The 14,760-nt window shown below is 35.7% G+C and overlaps 1 non-coding gene across 1 annotated transcript; it reads right to left on the bottom strand.

Moving 5' to 3' along the window:
- Positions 1-323: 323 nt before the first annotated feature.
- On the bottom strand, positions 324-430 carry LOC141653964 (small nucleolar RNA R71). Its single transcript, XR_012547551.1, has one exon. It is a non-coding gene; the product is annotated as a small nucleolar RNA R71 (small nucleolar RNA).
- Between the last annotated feature and the right edge of the window lie 14,330 nt (positions 431-14,760).

Raw genomic sequence — 14,760 nt, 5'->3', positions numbered from 1 at the left:
ATGGTACACCTACACCACCACATTTATTCGGTAATTTCATTTCCAAATCCGCATTCATACAACTAGTTGAGAGAAGTTAATTTGGAGGGATGCCTAGTGAAGATCCTCACTTACATATGGAGAGTTTTTGTGATTATAGTGATGCAATTTCTCAAACCGGAGTTACTCAAGACCAAATCCGATGGGTATTGTTTCCTTTTTCCTTGATCGGTACCACAAAGCAATGGTTGAAGAGCCTAGAGAAGGCTACCCTTGGTATTGATTCATGGAAGAAGTTAGCACTTGCCTTCTACAAGAAATTCTATCCTCCGGAGAAGACAAATATGTTGAGAGCCCAAATTATCAGTTTCAAGCAAAGGGATGAGGAATCATTATATGAAGCATGGGAGAGATTTAAGGACACTTGTTGTTCTTGTCCACACCATGGACTTAGTGAGTGGTTCCTTGTGCAATAATTTTGGAACGGCCTATATGAAGACTCACGCAATGTTCTTAATATCGAATCCAATGGGATGTTTACCGAAGTTGATGACAATCGAACATGGGCCAAAATTAAAGAAATGGCGGTTTATAATTCCCAATATAGTAGGCCTCGAAAGGCCACTGGAGGAGAAAAGCATGTGGTAGATTCCATCACTCAATTAGGTGCTCAACTAAGTGCTCATATCGACACCGTCAATTTGAAGTTTGAGAAGGCCATGGCTAAGCTTGATGAAGCTTCCAAACCACCCAAATAACATGTCAATGCTATGGTGGCATCATCCTCAATCCCCAAATGGAGTATGTGAAAGTTGTGGAACCTTGGGACATGATCAAAACGAATGTAGGGAAAAAAATGAACAAGTGAATGCTTTCCAAGCATACAAGAGTGGTACCCCTTATTCCATCTACTATAATGAGAATACCAAATTTTATCCAAATCTTTCATATAAGAGCCAAAATGTTCAAAACCCCCAACCAACATACACCCCACCTCCAATGAGAAATCAACCTCAAAGACCCTTTTTCAACCAAAGCCAAGGTTATCAAAATCAACCTTCCTACAACCAGTCAAATGACCAAAGCTTTGATGTTCAAAAAGTGGTCCTCTAAATGCAAAAGAATCAACAAGAATTCTTCACCCAAATGCAAAAAGATAGCCAAGTTACAGAAATCACCATCAATAACATTCTTGCCCACACCAAAATGTTAGAGACTCAAATGACCCAATTAGCATCTTCTAGCTCCCAAAGACAAAAGGGACAATTACCTCCTCAAGGTAACCCGCCCACAAGACATGAGACGGTTAGTGCTATCCATTTGAGGAGTGGTACAAGATATGAGGGGCCGAAGAGGCCAATTGATGAAGATATTGTGCATACTAATGACAAGCAAGGAGTTATGGAGAACTCTAAGGAAGAAGATGTTGGAATATGTGTCCTCCGACAATAATGCGATCACAACTGTCGATCATGATGATCACATGTTTATGTCTCATTTTAAAGAATACAATTGGGAAGTAATATTTTATCACAACCTCGGTCCACACATATCGATAATGATTGGCTGACTAGAGTTTGACATTACTGTCGTGCGACGGTGGTGATCAGTTGATCCCCTTAGGTCATACCTAAAGGGTAACACTCTTAATTGATTATTTAATTGATCGTATGACGATACGCGTTAATTAAATTACTTAAAATTGACGGACGATTTTGGAAGTAATATTTACGTATCTCATTATAATTTGATTAAATAAGATACGGTCTAAGTAATCGAATTGTTTTATTGCTTAGATGAAATTATTGTTTACGGAAACAATTGAACTGAATGAATATTTTATTATAAATACAAGATGTTGTAATTTATAATTGGTAAAATTTTTGGTACGAGTAATTGTGAATTACTAAGTCGATTTTGTACATGACGTATTTTATTAATACGTTGATTTTTAATACGTTAAAAATACATGACATTTTTACATGACTTGTGACATGTGACAAATTGACAAATTGACAAAGATAAAATGGAAGCCATTTTATCTTAAATGGACCGAAAATTGGAGGGAATATAAGGTTTATATTGTGTTAAATATTTTAGTGGAAAACACAATTATAACCTAGTCTCTTAACCATGCAAGCCTAATCTTTTCTTGGGAAGAATAGAGGCTCATGCATTGGCTCTTTCTCCCTCCCCTACCCGGTTTTTTCAACCTACACAAGCAAAGGTTTTGTCTTATTTTTGTATATACACTACTCTTGTTTAGTGATAATTCATTCATTCATAACATCTAAAAATATAGAGTTTTTAGAGAGACAAAAATTACTTCTTCCTTTCTCTTCTCTTAACCGAAAATTAAGAGACCAAAATAAATATTTTTGGGTCAATTTTATTTAAATTAATATTGTTCTAGTATTGATAATATTAATTTTATTAAGAGGTTATCTTGGGTATTATTCCTTGGGAGGGATTCTTTACTTGAATCCTTTGTTCATCCATATTATGAGAGCTCAAGAACAAGTAAGAAGGAGATCTTACTTGTGCCCTTTGATCCGAAAACTCAATGTAAGAATGATGATTTCTTCTTTATATTTACTTATGTTTGCATGCATAAGATCTAATTAATTTTATGACTAAATTAATTCATCACATATATGAATATGTAAAGTAATGAGATATAGATTTCTAACAAGCGGTATCAGAGCCTTAGGTTGTTTGCATGCAAATCGGTTATAGTTTTTCCGAGTTATACGATTAACATATAAAACTTATAAATTTGTGTTTATTATGATATATCACGAAATCAATTATGCATGTTAAAGTTTCTGATCCTAAAATTTATTTAGGATATTTTTGTTAATTTATGGATTTTTATTGTTCATTTTATATAATAATGGCATTAAAAATGTGATTTTATGATAAAAATGTCATTTTCGGACTAAAATTAGCTAAACTTCGATTTTTCCAGTGGTTTTTGGATATATTTTCACATATATTATATTCTGATGACCTGTAATGTTTCATAATTTTATGAGTTCTTATGCTCGAAATATGGATTTTTCATGATAAAATCGGATTTAAATGGAAAAATAGGTTAATATGAGTTATATTTCGAATCTGGTCATAGAAAATTTAGTATGTTGTCACATGCAATTTTACAAGATGTGTGTAAAATAATTGGCTATAATGAAGTCTTTATGCATGATTTATGAATTTTTGATGAAAAATAACATAAATAGTGACTTTAATTAGTGAAAATTGCTAAAACATACTTCATGACTAAGGAAAAACGTCACATGTTGCATCTTATCATATGTTTCAGATCTAAAAGTAAAAAGTATATTAATATATTTTTCTCATATTTTTATGATAATATTTAATAAATCCGATAAACCGCAACATTGTTTTTCCTCGATAAATTTCGAAATTTTTAACCTAAGTTTTTGAACATTATGAGTGTCATGGTATTTTTCCAAAATGTTCATGAGTTTAAAATTTCAAATTTTGAATTTATTTGAAATTGTTATGATTTATTTGAAGTTTATGGCTTTTATTGTAATTTTAAGTCCTTTTATGAACAATATTAAGAGATATAAAGTTAATTATAGTCAATATGTTAGTGGAGACTAATTTTGAGTCCTAAGATGGTTAGGGTAATTAACTAATACATAAATGTGATTTTATGTAATTATTGTGATTATAAAATGTTAAATCACGCAAATCCGTAAAAACCAATTAATATACGATATTGGCTCCTTAAAGGCGATTTAGCATAAAATTGGGCATGTTCATACATATTATAATGCTGCATTTTATTTATGATTGTCATAATTTTATTTTATGTAATTTTTGAATTATGTAATTTTACTTAGTATGGCCTTAGTTTTTAATTGGTATTGCCCGAGATGTATGGGAATATCGATTCGGTTGTAATTTATTGGGATCTCGTATCACCGTTTTGTAATTTAATAGATTTATTTTATTTTAATTAGAAATGTATAATAGGAAATTATGTAATTTGTTATGTAATTTATTTATTCCGGAGTTCTTTGAAGACGGTGCCACTCAAGAAGGCGATCCATTAAAGACGGTGTTACCTCGAGATGCGTGCCAAAACCGAAGTTCAAGGGACCAATGGAGTTGGTTTCCGAATTTGTAATAGTTTATTAGATTTACTATTTTAGGAAGGACATACTAGGATTTATTTTTATGCTTTGCATTTTATTTATATGTTGCATGCATCGCTAAATCGCCATAACTAAAACATGCATTATCATTAAATCGAGTTTATGGACCGTGTCAATTACAATTATCGTAGTTCACCGCTTTATTTCACTTAAAACGTGATAGATAATAAATTGACATGACCTCTCGCTAAAATAAACAATTGAGACTTAGCCTTACCAAAGAGTAGAAACCATGAAAACCTATTTCGTGAGGGAGTGCACTCGGCCACACCGTGGTACAAACCTTGTTACGTAGGGGAAGTGGGTGATAAATGTCTATCCACCGAATTCATGTTGATAAGGGATGAATCGGCTACACCGTGCCTAAGTTAATGTGGATTTGGATAATGGACACATTTATTCGAAATTTGGGTTGAACTCAACAAAAGTATTGATAAGGGATGAATCGGCCACACCGTGCCCTTGTCGGATGTGTTTTGGGCTAAAGATAAATGTTAATGTAATTTTATCGACCAAGAGTTCTAAAAGTAGAATCGATTAAAATGTTAATCCACCGAGTTAAATTGATAAGGGATGAATCGGCCACACCGTGCCCAAGTTAATATGAATTTGGATCTTGGAATCATTTATAATAGTTGGGTAGAGGTCACTATATAAATGTTCATATCTTGTTAAATTTATTTACAAGTATGATTTAAAAAGACAAATGTTAATATTTCCTTTTCCTCCATACTTGTAGTTCATTACAATGAATCCATCAAACGCTACCGCACCGATAACTATTGAGTCTTGCCACAATGTTTTTGACGACGTTTGCTTCAACAATGATTTTGACACTACTAGAGAAATTTATTTTGGGATAGGTTCGGATGGAAACATAAACTTCATCACTTCTTCTAAACCTCCTACTACTACTACAAGATCTCTTGTGAGCCGGTCTCAGGAAGACTGCCTCATAAAATCTATAGGGTCTTTATCTTTGGAAGAAAAAGATGCCAAAACTAGTGGGAGCTCAAGCAATCAAGTTCTTGCTTCCAAGGGCAAAAAGTTTAAGAAGAAGGGAAAGAAAGGGAAAAACTTCAAGCAAGTTGAAGATGAGTGCCATTATTGCTATGGCATGGGACATTGGCTTAGGAATTGTCCCGTATATTTGCGAAATATAAGGGAAGGAATCATCGTTCCAAAAGGTAAAATTCCTAAGGAAATGTATGTTATTGATATAAATTATACTTCCACTACAACATGGGTAATGGATACCGGTTGTGGTTCTCACCTTTGTAATCATTTACAGGGTTTAAGAGACGTGATGAGGCTTAGCAAAGGAGATGTGGATCTACGCCTTGGAAATGGAGCTCGAGTAGCGGCCGAATCCAAAGGAACTTATGTATTAGCTTTGCCTAATGGATTTGAGTTGTATTTACGTAATTGTTTTTATGTGCCTACACTCTCTAAAAACATTATTTCTATCGCTATGTTAGACATGGACTGATTTTGTTTTGTCATTAAGAACAATCGTTGTACTATTTCGAGAAACGACTTGGTTATAGGCCAAGCTTGTTCTATTAATGGCATTTACATTTTAGAAACCTCGAATCCGACTAATGATATCTATAACATTCAATCAAAGAAACTCAAATCAAGTGACCCAAATTAATCGTTCATTTGGCATTGTCGATTAGGTCACATAAATGAGAATCGCATCAAAAGATTAATTTCAACTAATGTGATTACACCATTTGATTTTCAATCATATGGAACATGCGAATATTGCCTTCTTGGCAAAATGACTCGTAATCCTTTTAGCGGTAAAGGAACAAGAGCAAGTGCGCTATTGGGACTCATACATACCGATGTATGTGGACCAATGAGTATTACCGCTCGAGGAAATTATGACTACTTCATAACCTTCACCGATGACTTGAGTAGATATGGGTATATCTATTTAATGAAACATAAAAGTATAGCTTTTGAGTAATTTAAGGAGTTTCAAAACGAAGTAGAAAACCAATTGAACAAAAGAATAAAGGCACTACGATCCGATCGTGGTGGAGAATATCTTAGCCTTGAATTCGATTCGCACTTGAAAGGTTGTGGTATTATATCACAACTTTCTCCACCCGGAACACCACAACTCAATGGTGTTGCCGAAAGGAGAAATCGAACCCTATATTGATATGGTTCGATCAATGATGAGTCAAACCGAGCTACCAAACTCGTTTTGGGGATTTGCGATTCAAACCGCAATTAGATCTTTGAATAATAGTCCCACGAAGTCAACCGAAAAGACTCCATATGAGATGTGGACGGGAAGAGTTCCTAATATATCCTACATGAAAATTTGGTGATGTGATGCTTACGTCAAGGCAAAGGCCGACAACAAGCTTGCCCCAAGATCCGAAAAAAGAATCTTTGTAGGTTACCCCTCGACCTCTCGAGGTTACTGCTTCTACAAACCTCAAGAAAACAAAGTGTTTGTGTCTTGCGAGGCTGTCTTCTTAGAAAGAGAATTTATTTCTAAGAGACAGAGTGGGAGAAATTTTGAACTTGATGAAGTTCAAGAGCCACAAACCGAAGTAGAGACGCAAGAAGATGTTCCTTCGTCATCTAGTGCGGTTGTCCCTCCTCCTCTTAGAAGAATGGGCCGAGTTATTCGCCATCCCGATCGATATGTGGGACTTATCGAAGAAGATGGAACACTCGATGTGTTGCTTTTAGAAAGTGACGAGCCCGCCACCTACAAGGCCGCAATCTCTAGTCCTAATTCCTCCTTATCGCTTGAAGCCATGAAGTCCGAAATGGATTCTATGCATGAAAACCAAGTTTGGAACTTGGTAGATTTGCCTAAAGGGGCAAGACCTCTTCAATGCAAATGGATTTTCAAAGTCAAGAATGGCATAGAAGGACATGATGATGTCTACAAAGCTAGGCTAGTGGCAAAAGGATTTACCCAAGTCCAAGGTCTCCATTATGATGAGACCTTCGCCCCCGTAGCCATGCTAAGATCCATACGGATTTTGTTAGCGATTGCCGCATTTCATGATTATGATATATGGCAAATGGATGTCAAAACCGCTTTTCTAAATGGGCATTTAGAAGAGGAAGTGTACATGATACAACCCGAAGGTTTTGTTGATTCTAAGAATCCTAACAAAGTGTGCAAACTTAAGAGATCCATTTATGGTCTTAAGCAAGCATCTAGAAGTTGGAATCATCGATTCAATCATGTTATAAAAGAGAATGGTTTCACTCGAAGTGTTGAGGAACCATGTTTATACATGAAATTTAGTGGGAGCAATGTTGTGTTCCTAATCTTGTATGTCGATGACATACTACTCATTGGAAATGATATTCCGATGTTATCTTCTGTTAAGAAGTGGTTAGGTAACCACTTCCAAATGAAGGATTTAGGAGAAGCACAACGCATATTAGGTATCCGGATCCATAGAGATAGATCCAAGAGGATATTGGCACTATGTCAAGAGTCTTATGTTTATAAGATTCTTCGACGGTTCAGCATGGACAAATCTAAAAGGGGATTGGTACCTATGGTAACTGGGACCATATTGAGCAAGTCTCAATCTCCCTCCGAACCCCATGATGTTGAACGCATGAAGATGATCCCTTATGCTTCCGCTGTTGGATCAATCATGTACGCCATGATATGCACACGTCCTGATGTCTCGTATGCCTTGAGCATGACGAGTAGATATCAAGGAAATCCATGTGGGAGTCACTGGATAGCCGTCAAGAAAATCCTTCAGTACTTGAGAAGAACTAAGGATTCTATCTTAGTGTTTGGAGGAGACACCGAGCTACGTGTTAATGGATACATGGACTCAAGTTTTCAAACGGATAGAGATGATATGAAATCACAAGCTGGTTTCGTTTTCATGCTCAATGGTGGTGCCGTTAGCTGGAGAAGCTTCAAGGAAGCTGTGACTGCGGATTCAACAACGGAGGCTGAGTACATTGCAGCATCAGAAGCTGCCAAGGAAGCTGTGTGGATCAGGCAATTCATGGAAGGTCTAAGAGTAGTACCTACCGCCAATGATCCCATCACTCTCTATTGTGATAATAGTGGGACAATCTTCCAAGCTAAAGAGCCAAGTCTAGTAATAGATCTAGACATGTACTTAGAAAATATCATGTAATTAGAGATTTCATTGAAAGAAAGGAAATTGCGATAATTAAGGTTGGGACGGATGACAACATAGCCGATCTGCTTACCAAGCCTTTATCGCAGGCCAAGCTTGATGGACATGTTGCGTCCATGGGACTTAAACGTGTACCAAGTTTTTGTTATATTTTGAAATGAAATAAAAATGTTGTTTTTGTTCATGTTCATAATCACATTTGTCTTTTATCTTTTCTTATACATTGTTATATCCAAACGGGTTGTAGTGACAAATTGAACCCCGTTAAAGTGAACACGGATTAACATAGTATTCGCCCATAGTCACTTGTATGAGGTGACGTCTCGAAGTGACTAGAGTGCGATGCGATTGATGGCAAGTTCAAGTGTCATGGAGTCATATGAGAATGACTAGTCGATCACATAGGCAGACTGTTATGAACACCTTGTCGGGCCTTATAACCGCTTATAGAGTTCTGGCAAATTCATATAGTCTGGTCGTGGCGAGAGCAACTATAGTATTCTAATGAGTCGATTCTTTTGACTAAAGACTGTTCGCCTAAGATGGCACAGTTTCAGATTAACTTTGATTTGTGTTACTACGACCTTCGTAAATGGGGTCAAATGGGCATATTTTGGGTTATGATGTCTGTGGCTAGTCGAAGGGAATAATTGCGATAGGAATTGTCCACCCCTAGTCAGGGTTATAACAATATCTCAGGGCCACTCGAGGAGTAATGAACTGGAAATGCGTGGCCACGCTCGGAAGATATCTATGGTAGATAAATCCGGTCAATCAGTTATTCTCCAGATCGAGGAAACCACTCTCGATATGATCACTTGCAAGTACGACCTGAAAGACACCTTGCATTGAGTGGGAGATAGTAATAGGACAAGAGAATTGGTGACGCACACTTGTCGAGGACAAGTGGGAGATTGTTGGAATATGTGTCCTCCGACAATAATGCGATCACAACTGTCGATCATGATGATCACATGTTTAAGTCTCATTTTAAAGAATACAATTGGGAAATAATATTTCTTGTCAATGGTCCACACATATCGGTAATGATTGGTGACTAGAGTTTGACATTACTTGTCGTCGTCTTGACGGTGGTGATCATTGATCCCCTTAGGTCATACCTAAAGGGTAACACTCTTAATTGATTATTTAATTGATCGTATGACGATACGGGTTAATTAAATTACTTAAAATTGACGGACGATTTTGGAAGTAATATTTACGTATCTCATTATAATTTGATTAAATAAGATACGGTCTAAGTAATCGAATTGTTTTATTGCTTAGATGAAATTATTGTTTACGGAAACAATTGAACTGAATGAATATTTTATTATAAATACAAGATGTTGTAATTTATAATTGGTAAATTTTTTGGTACGAGTAATTGTGAATTACTAAGTCGATTTTGTACATGACGTATTTTATTAATACGTTGATTTTTAATACGTTAAAAATACATGACATTTTTACATGACTTGTGACATGTGACAAATTGACAAATTGACAAAGATAAAATGGAATCCATTTTATCTTAAATGGACCGAAAATTGGAGGGAATATAAGGTTTATATTGTGTTAAATATTTTAGTGGAAAACACAATTATAACCTAGTCTCTTAGCCATGCAAGCCTAATCTTTTCTTGGGAAGAATAGAGGCTCATGCATTGGCTGTTTCTCCCTCCCCTACCCGGTTTTTCCAACCTACACAAGCAAAGGATTTGTCTTATTTTTGTATATACACTACTCTTGTTTAGTGATAATTCATTCATTCATAACATCTAAAAATATAGAGTTTTTAGAGAGACAAAAATTACTTCTTCCTTTCTCTTCTCTTAACCGAAAATTAAGAGACCAAAATAAATATTTTTGGGTCAATTTTATTTAAATTAATATTGTTCTAGTATTGATAATATTAATTTTATTAAGAGGTTATCTTGGGTATTATTCCTTGGGAGGGATTCTATACTTGAATCCTTTGTTCATCCATATTAGGAGAGCTCAAGAACAAGTAAGAAGGAGATCTTACTTGTGCCCTTTGATCCGAAAACTCAATGTAAGAATGATGATTTCTTCTTTATATTTACTTATGTTTGCATGCATAAGATCTAATTAATTTTACGACTAAATTAATTCATCACATATATGAATATGTAAAGTAATGAGATATAGATTTCTAACAGAAGAACCCACTACCAACGAACTTTCAAAGAAGAAGAATGAAGAGAAGGCTAAGGAGCCTATTGTGATTAGACTTCCATTCCCAAGTCTCCAAGCTAAGCCTAAGCTTGATGAGCAACTTGGGAAGTTCATGGAAATTGTGAAGAACTTAGAAGTCTCAATCCCATTCACAGAATTGATCAATCATGTTCGACCTATGCAAAGTATATGAAGGATATTCTTACCAAGAAGAAATACATCCGAAAGTTGGAGACTATTGCCTTTACCAAAGTGAGTAGTGCTATTCTTCAAGGGAGTTCCCCTCAAAAGCTGAAAGATCCGGGAAGTTTTTCTATTCCATGTACCATTGGCGACACTACAATCGGCAAAGCATTATGTGATCTTGGAGCAAGTGTAAGTGTCATGCCATACTCGGTATGTAAGAGGCTAGGAATGGGAGAGCTCAAATGCACCAACATCACTCTTCAAATGGCGGATCGATCAACAAAGATACCTTTAGGGGTATGGGAGGATGTTCCCGTGAGAATTGGCAAATTCTTCATCCCGCTAGACTTTGTCATTGTAGACATGGAGGAGGATTCCAACATTCCTATCATCTTAGGAAGACCTTTCTTGCATACCGCCGGAGCGGTAATCGATGTGAAATATGGAAAGCTCACACTTGAAGTAGGGGATGAGACAATTACTTTCAATCTTGACAAAACAATGAGAGCTCCTCGACTACATGAGCCATACTTCATGGTCGATCACTATAGCCGAGAAAGTGATAGGAAGAAGTTAGAATCTCTATGCAAAGATCAAGCCATGGGTAAAGAAACACCACCCATATGGAAGAAGAAAGTGGATGACCTTCAAGTAGCTCTATTCGGAGAGCAAGGAATTTTCAACAACAATGAGAGCTTGAATAGCTCACCCATCATGACAAGTAATGAAGAAGGCCTCATTGGCCATGACAACAAGAAAGAAGAGTTGCTCTTGTCAACTCATAACATCATTGGGAAACAAGCTAGTGAAGTTTGTGGTCTATGGGATGATGAATTTGAAGGATTAGTCAATCCTTATATTGGAAATGCTATGACCTTAGACCAAGGCTTTGTGGATCCTTGTCATCACTTTGACTTGGAATACAACAATGAAGAAAACAATGCACAAAGATCTATGCAAGATCTTTATCACGAAAATGAGCAAGCCTTCGATTACTTCTACAAGGTGTTGAGAAACATCAACAACACCTTGGCTTTGCCCCGTTGACATCTCATCCAAGAATGAGAGTTTGGTGGATTCCTCCCTAAACCACCATTTATAAATATTCTAACCCATTAACTAGCATTTCATTTCCTTTATTGCATCTTTGTCATTTTTGGATTTGCATTTTTGTGCTTTGATCAAGATTTTTGACATGAGAGCAAGTGAGGGAGGTATTTTAACGTGTTTTGATGTGTAGTGTTTGACCAAGTGTGGGGATGGCAAATGCCTAGGCTAACCGATCCTTTATAGTGCAACCCACAACATTTAACAAAGGAAAGGAAGAAAGAATGACATGGGAAAAGAGATCCCCACGAGCGGACCTGAGCTCGTGGGAGCTGAAGAGGATCCGAGCTGGGATAGTTTACTTTAAAGGAAACGTCTTATAAGGAAATCTGCGCAGACCAGCATCAGGATGCTCATACCCAACTTCAGGACGCTCGTCTTGACATGGATCCGCGCGTCCTGAGATGTTTCTGTTAGAAATCTATATCTCATTACTTTACATATTCATATATGTGATGAATTAATTTAGTCATAAAATTAAATATTGATCTTATGCATGCAAACATAAATAAATAAAGAGAAGAAATCGTTTTCCTCACATTAAAAATTCGGATCAAAGGGCACAAGTAAGATCTCCTTCTTACTTGTTCTTGAGCTTTCCTTATATGGATGAACAAAGATTCAAAGGTAGAATCTCTCCCAAAGATGAATACCCAAGATAACCCCTTAATAGATTAATATTACTTGATCTAGAATAATAATAATCTTACTAAAATTGACCCAAAATATATATTTTGTACTTTATTATTTCGGTAAATAGAGGAAAGAATTTTGGAGTTTTTATCTCTCTAATTTTTATGAGATGTAGAGAGGAAAAATTATTTCTTACTCTAGAAATAATTGTGTGAAGTATGAATGAAAAATTAGAGAGGAATGTTAGAAATCTATATCTCATTATTGTCAACATATTCATATATGTTTTAATTAATTTAGTCATAAAATTAATTACAAATCTTATGCATGCAAACATAAATTAAAAGAGAAGAAATCGTTATTCTTAAAATGGATTTCGGATTAAAATGGCACCAACAAGATCTCCTTCTTGTTAGTTCTTGAGCATTCCAAATAATGGAAGAATAAAGATTCAAGTATAGAATCTCTCCCAAAAGCATAAACCCAAGGAAAACTCATAATAACTAATATTATTTTGATCTAGTAATAATATTAATCATACTCAAATTTGACACAAAAATGTTATTTTTGCTCTTGAAATTTCGGTTCAAGAGGTAGGATTTTTGGAGATTTTAACTCTCTAATTTTACATAAGATGTAGAGAGTGTTTTCTATTTTCTTACACTAGAAAATATTGTCAAAATGTGAATGAATAAAAATTAGAGGAAAAACCCTCTAAGATGCTCTTTGAAAACCGGTTGGGAGGGTGGAGGAGAGCCAATGCATGGGCTCATTTTCTTCCCAAGAAAAATAGACTTGCATGGCTACAAATAGGTGTGCAATCATTTTGTTTTTCACTCAAACAATTAACACAATTTTAAAACATAATACTCCCTCCACCATTTCGGTACTTATAACATAAAATGGATGGTCCATTTTATTTTGTCATTTGTCAATTGTGACATATGTGACATGTTACTAGACATGTGAAATTGTAATGTATTTTTAACATGTTAAAAATCAACGTATTAATAAAATACGTCATGTACAAAATCGACTTAGTAAATCACAACGTCTTGTATTTATAATAAATCATTCATTCAGTTTCAATTGTTTCGTAAACAATAATTTTATCCAAGTAATAAAATAATTCGATTACTTAGACCGTGTCTCATTTAATCAAATTACAATAAGATACGTTAACTTTACTCACAAAATCATCCGTCAATTTTAAGCAATTTAATTAACTCGTATCGGCATACGATTAATTAAATAATCAATTAAGAGTATTTCCCTATAGGTATGACCTAAGGGCATCAACTGATCACCACCGTCGCACGACAGTAATGTCAAACTCTAGTCAGCCAATCATTACCGATATGTGTGGACCAGTTGACTGTAAAATATTACATCCCACATGTATTCTTAAAATGAGATTTAAACATGTGATCATCATGATCAACAGTTGTGATCGCATTATTGTCGGAGGACACATATTCCAACAATCTCCCACTTGTCCTCGACAAGTGTGCGTCACCAATTCTCTTGTTCTATTACTATCTCGCACTCAATGCAAGGTGTCTTTCAGGTCGTACTTGCAAGTGATCATATCGAGAGTGGTTTCCTCGATCTGGAGAATAACTGATTGACCGGAGTTATCTACCATAGATACCTTCCGAGCGTGGCCACGCATTTCCAGTTCATTACTCCTCGAGTGGCCCTGAGATATTGTTTTAACCCTGACAAGGGGGTGGACAATTTCTATCGCACTCATTCCCTTCGACTAGCCACAGCCATCATAACCCAAAATATGCCCATTTGACCCCATTTACGAAGGTCGTAGTAACACAAATCAAAGTTAATGTCTGGCTGTGCCACCTTAGGCGAACAGTCTTTAGTCAAAAGAATCGACTCATTAGAATACTATAGTAGCTCTCGCCACGACCAGGCTATATAAATTTGCCAGAACTCTATAAGCGGTCATAAGGCCCGACAAAGTGTTCTTAACAGTCTGCCTATGTGATCGACTAGTCATTCTCATATGACTCCATGGCACTTGAACTTGCCATCAATCGCATCACACTCTAGTCACTTCGAGACGTCACCTCATATAAGTGACTATGGGCGAATACAATGTTAATCCAAGTTCACTTTAACGGGGTTCAATATTGTCTCTACAACCCGTTTGTGAAGGAAAAGTAGATCTATATACTTAACATATTTCAATATATGTTTTATTTTAATTTGTCATAAAATTAAAAGTGATCTTATGCATGCAAACTTATAAACAAAATAAAGAAGAAATCTTTATCTTACATTGGAATGTTGATTTTTAT

Source organism: Silene latifolia, chromosome 4 (genome assembly GCF_048544455.1).
Source record: "Silene latifolia isolate original U9 population chromosome 4, ASM4854445v1, whole genome shotgun sequence".
NCBI classification, from domain to species: Eukaryota; Viridiplantae; Streptophyta; class Magnoliopsida; order Caryophyllales; family Caryophyllaceae; genus Silene; species Silene latifolia.
The sequence above is the reverse complement of the archived record's forward strand: the minus strand, read 5'-3'. Positions and strand labels throughout refer to the sequence as shown.